This window comes from Phaseolus vulgaris, chromosome 1, assembly GCF_000499845.2.
Source record: "Phaseolus vulgaris cultivar G19833 chromosome 1, P. vulgaris v2.0, whole genome shotgun sequence".
Taxonomy (NCBI): Eukaryota; Viridiplantae; Streptophyta; class Magnoliopsida; order Fabales; family Fabaceae; genus Phaseolus; species Phaseolus vulgaris.
The window spans coordinates 32,662,838-32,669,040 of NC_023759.2; the positions used below are offsets into that span (position 1 = coordinate 32,662,838).

At 34.1% G+C, this 6,203-nt stretch overlaps 1 long non-coding RNA gene across 1 annotated transcript; it reads right to left on the minus strand.

Moving 5' to 3' along the window:
- LOC137813942 (uncharacterized) lies at positions 1 to 1,780 on the minus strand. The gene is made up of 2 exons (XR_011081558.1): positions 1,437 to 1,780; positions 1 to 472 (listed from the first exon to the last, which is right to left on the minus strand). It is a non-coding gene; the product is annotated as an uncharacterized lncRNA (long non-coding RNA).
- Positions 1,781 to 6,203: the final 4,423 nt, after the last annotated feature.

The window sequence follows — 6,203 nt, forward strand, 5'->3', positions numbered from 1 at the left end:
TTTTTCTTTTTTTTCACCTCTCACTTTATACTCTTTTTTTTTTCAAAACAAATACTTAGAATTGGGTAGCATGGGAGGTAGGAAGCTATGGCTCGAATACCACAGAAATGCATGGTGTGGTTCATTTGAATCCAAACATTCCCTACAAGAGATGATCATGTTCAAAATCCTTACCTTAATTGTAAGAAGAAGGATGTCGAAGATAAATGTACATGAAACGTTACTAAACCATTTATTTGTTTGAACTAACCTAGGACGATTTGATATATTCGGAATTTCAATTTTCATCTTATAAATTCTCAAGTTACTATAGCTATTGTCACTTCATTATAATCTTCATTTTCTAAATTGCTTAGCGTAGTTCATTATCACTAGTCATGATCGTCATACAATATTTCCAAAGAGAGAAAAGGGGTCAACAAGCCCTGTAATCTAGTCTTCTCCGTCTCCACTCAGAAACCTACACTGCTCTCTAACAAGGACAAACAAAATTTAATAAGACCATTACATGTCATTTCTACCTTCTTACTTCTTAATAACACACTGTTAAAAAAACGATGAAATAATAAGAGTATAGGCACCCTAATTCAAACTTATTACCCTTTACCTTCCCTGCCTCATCCATGAATATTGAGTACCAAACCAACTGATTCGTGTGTTTCAAGATGGGGAACACAGTAGTAAAGAGATCAAGTACAATTACATAGCATCTGAATAAAGGAAAATCATGAAGAGGTGAAGAGAAGAAAGGAATTTTCAAAAATATTTGCTTATGGTACAAAAATTTAAAAGAAAACAAAAACTAAAATCCTACTTCATTACTCAATTTTGACTCTCCTAAAATAAAAAAAAATTGAAAGAGAGAATTTTTTTTCTACACTAACTACAGTTAAACTGAAAACATTTTTAATCATTCTGATGCATAAATATCCTGCATTCACTACCCTTCAACTTTCCAGCCATATTAATAAAAAAATATAGCCACTTGTAGCCATTACCCAAATGTTCTTTTGTACCATGTTAAACAAAAACAGAGTCCACAACATAACAAGGTTAAAACACAATAAATTAGTACTTTTTTCACCATTGACAGAAAGTATTAATCCACAAAGTTGATGGTTAATCAGTGTAGGATAATTTGGCAAATTGTTTTTCTTTTGAATTGAATCACAACTTTCTTTCCTAATAAAATTCAAACTCAACACCTTAGCTCATCATTATTCGTACCAAGCAAATTCAGAATAAAAAATAAAACAAACTAATTTCATTTCACCTTGATTCAGTATCCAATTTTCAAAATTAATCAGACAGAAAGGGCATTAAATCAAATGAGTTGAAGCAAAAACCTAGAACAGAATGATGATGATAAACAGAAATAGAATATTAATATACAACAACAATAATAATTAATGGTATGTAGAAATATATATACATACAGAGAGGATATTGTTAATCGGAATGTGGATGACGATAACCAAGGTAGGAAAAGAGAGAACGGAAGAGGGAGTGGAAAGGGAGGCAGAAGAGGAGGTGCAAAACGACGTCGCTGCTAAGCCTCTCGGGATTGCAAGCTATGAATTGGAAAAGATGCGCTGATGCGTGCGCCACTCTCGCCACCACGTTGGTGTTCAGCACCATCCTCGATCTACGTCGTCGTTTTATGTTCCTTTTGGAGTTTCTTTACTTTGTTCCTTCGCCTTCTTCTTGTCCTTCATCCGTGTTTGTTTGGCAATCAAAATCAAACTCTATTTTCAGACTCGCCCGTGATTGTTAAAATCAAAATCAAAGTCAATTGAAAATTAATTATAAATTGGAAAAGTTACTTACTTATTTACATTTTAAAGGCAATTTCTCTTTATTTTTAATCAAAGTGGAGCTTATATTAAAATAATATTTTTATTTATAAGCAACTTTTCTGATCAATTTCCATTAAAGTTTGTTCTTAGAAAAAAATGTTTATAAAAGTTGACATCTTCGTACTAAAATTATCTAGGTAGATTATTCGAAAAAATTATTAATATTTATTATTAATTACTAATTTCTTATAAATTTTTACTTAATATTTTATATTTAATATTTATAGATGTTAAAGAATTGAAACAATAATTTTATAATAAATGATACTGAATATGATGAACAAGGTATATTATATTTAGTAATTAAATTTTTTAATTCCATTTATCATATTTAATTTTTTCTTTTATTATATATATATATATGTATATATTGTTCCCGCCGGTTGACTCTAACGGTAGCCTTTGTCCCTTCTATCACCGCCTGAGAATCGTGATCTCCTTGATCAAGAAACCTCTCACCTACAAAGACAAAAGGGCGTCCTAGCGACCGTTGCACTCCGACGCTCAAGTCAGTATTAGGGCAAAGAAACACCAAGAGTGTATATTAACTTCAATCTTAAAAACTGTGTACCTTGCTAGGGTTCTTGGTACCCTTTATATAGGTTGAAACTAGGGTTTACCTTTGTGTTGTTACACACCACGTGCATGGATCCTTCGTGACTTAGGCTCTCCACATATCTCATGTCTTACCTGTCAACTTAGCATAACTCTAGGGCCCACCTTACGTAGCCCACTACAACGTTAAGACCACCGATGTTCGATCTCTTCCTCTGTTGGTGAGGTTCAATGTCGATCTCCAACATCGGGGTCTATGACATCAATGTCCGAAGACTAACCGATCCCCTGGTAGGTGTGTCTCGGGCCCAACTTACGTGGCCCCCTTCCATTACCAAGCATCGGTGTGCGATGTCTGAGGTCAGTCCCTGGGTCGATGACCGAGGACTGGTCGGGACACAAGCCCCCCAGTCTCGAGTTGTAACTTGTTTCAGGGAAGAGACTAAGTGATCGCGCTGGGCGACCTACGTGGCATTGGGTAACGGGCGTGAACAGTACACCGAAGCGACGTCTCACCATACTTTGTTAATCAACGTACACGTGCTAAGATCAACGGCTAGGACTTGTTGGCGCTCGAACTTCTTCGTGCACTGTTCAAACCCTTAAACTTTTACACTTCCCTCACTATTTCATTACTTTCACTTACGCGAACCTTCTCTTAAGCATTTATGCGAAAATCGCTCTCTCTTTTCTCTTCCAAAACTCCAAACCCTCAAACCTCAATATTTAAAGGTATGATTTTTACGCACCGATTGCTTGCGATTTATGATTTCGCTGCTTGTAACATGCTTATAACTACATGGGACTGTTTATGATATTTGCATTTCTCTGTGCATTCATTTTCTCGGTTTACGCTTCGAGTCTCTATTTTTTGGTTTTCTCTGGTTCTGTCGAGTTACGCCACCTTCTTCCTCTAAAGTTTCTCTTTTTCTTTTCTTTTTTAGCTTCCATATCTAAGATGACCCAACAGGAAACCACTCCAGCTCTTCCTTCGGGCTCTAGTGATGGAAGAGGCCCCAACACCAATCCTTTGAAAGGCCACCTAACTATCAAAATAAGGCAACCACTAGAGTTATGGTTAAAGAGGGGCCAAGAGGACACATTTTACATGTCATTAACTCTAGTGTAGAATAGTTTTTAAAGTAGTATAGTTTAATTTCTTTTTGTAATTGTGTTGAAACATGCAAAAAGGCACCTAAAAGGCTAAATCTTAAGTTTAATTAGGATTTCCTAATTAAACTAAAGTCCAGCCCACACATGGAAGGATTCTAGAACCTACCTCCACATGTGTGCTCTCATTTAGGCACCAACTACATTTCATTTGGTGTGAATTTTCCTTACATTTGGCTCTTCATTTCCGGCCTCCTAGTCCTATATAAAGAGAGCTTGGGTGCTGAAATTGTAAGATTATTTTGAGTAATGAAATGCTGCCAAAATGTGCCATTCTTACTCCTTGCCTTAAATCTCTTAGGATTTAGGTCTTTAATCTTCCCAAAACCGCACCTCAAAGAGAGTTGGCCGAACCTCCCTCACTTTCACACTCTTCATGCACCTTTAAGGCTTACACAACTCTTAGGAGAGCCTTATTCCATCTCAATCCATGGATGCTTCCGCTAATTCCACATCAAAAACGCAAAGATGAAGAGCTCAAGCTATCATTTGGTATCTAGAGTTATGGTCTTCAAGAGATAAGTGTCTCTTTTCATTTTTTTTGTTTGAGTTCTTCTTATTTTCGTGTTGTTCATCTCTTGTTCATGTTGTCTTGCTGTTTTTACATTTTTAAATTGATTTAGATGTTGTTCTAAGCATTTCAATCGGTACAAATTGTTCAAATTGTTCTTTAGCACCTTATTTTCATTTTTGTGTGTGTAGGAATCTATGTTGAATTGAGTTGCTGTTTTGTTTTAGGTTTATTTGAGTTCTTATTGCAATTTTGTTCAGTTCATATGATGTATTTTGTGTTCTTTTATTTTCCGAATCTATATGTTTTGTTTAGTCATGTAATTCCAAGAATGTCAACAAATCTTAGTAGTACTTTTCTTGATTCATTTGTTTCTTGTTTTGATTTGAGTTCAATTTGAATCCAGACTTGATTTGATCCTTTGGTGCATTTTTCCTTTTAGTTTGAGTTCATATTTGTATGATAGATCCATACAAATTCATATAACATTCACTCCATTGTGTTTTTGAAGTTTCTCTTTCTGTTTTTAATTCCAGAATTAGGATTCCTCTATTTTTACAAATTCTGTACTGGCTGTTCTGTGTTATGAAATTTAAATACGTTAAAAGAAAATTCTAAGATTCTGGATTTCAGTGGTTTGATGTGTTAGAAAATGAAGAAAAAAAGAATTAGTTGAAAAGTCAAAATAGAAAAAAAAGATATATCACACAAAAAAAGTGTGCATTCTGGCACTAAAATTGACGGTAGTTGGACACGAATTTTCAAAAATTTATCACAATTATTTGGTACATGTTTTTGGTGTGATTCCAGCGCCAAAAGTTTTCCAAGACATTGAATCGTTTGTGTTTAAATTTTCAAAAGCAAATTCAAAATAGCCAGCTCAACATAAATATTTTAAGTCACGCTTTCTGAACCTTAATTTTCCAGTAGTGCTGATTTGGTTTTTCAAATAAATTCTAGTGCCTTTCTTTAGGTTCCTTTTGTGTGCCAACCTTTGTTGAGTGCCTATTTTTTATTTTGCTTGTCCAATATCATTCTAAACTCTTTCTAGTTGTGTCATATCATTAAATCCAATTGTTGTGGTACTGTTTTTAAAATTTAATTTGTTTCTTGCTTTCTTTTCTTAACCTTTAAATTGTTGGTGGATGAATTTCAATTGGTGCTTGTTAAGTGTAAATTGACTTGAGGAGAGTCTAGCTCTACTTAGTAGGTACTGTTTTGGAGAATTTAATTGCTTAAATCATAAGAGGTTAAAGGCAAGGAGCAGCAGTAAACACTAATACCAAAAACATACACTTTGAAGGACACAACAAAGAAGAGCAAGTACAAGCCAAAAGAGTGCATAGTTTAGCAAGCTGAAAATTAAATTTGTGCAATTCAATTTCTTTGTATTTCTTTGAGTTGTAATTACATTTAACCTTTGTTTAATTAGTGGATTAATCACGTATAGACGATGAATGTGTCTTCAAAGGCTCAAAGTGTCTAAGAAGCCTCACCTAGGAAACGTCTAGTTTAAAGCTTTGTAGATTAGCAATTTTAATTGTGTTTAGCTAGTTTTGTTTTACGTCAATTTCTTGTTTAGCTTTGCTTAAATTGCTTACGTTAACTACTTGCTTAAGCTTTGATTAATTGTTTTGTTTGTTAAATAGCTTTGCATTATTTTCCTTTGCATAAAATTTGACTTTTCATTCTTCATTGTGTTTTAAGTAATTTACTTAGAAAAAGAATTGTGTGAAGTTTTTGAGGGATAGTTTTTGGCTAAGGCAAGACTTGGTACTTAAGAAGTCTTAGTGACTTACCTCTCTTACCTGGAAAGCTACCTTCCCTAACTTTCCTCTTCTTCTTTGAAGTAAAACACTTTTAAACACAAATCTTTAGCCATGTCTTCTCACTCTTCTAAATCTAATGAAAGTGATTTAAAGTCCATCAAATCTCTTTTAAAACAATTAGCCAAGGACTTTCAATCATTCTCATATAGACAATTGGACAATGAGGTACAAATCAAAGAGTTGAAAATGACTAAAGAAAAGGGTGAAAGCTCTAAAAAATCTAAAAAAATATGCTCACATGCATCTAGTTCTCAAAATCATGATTCTTTTGGGGAAGAAAGT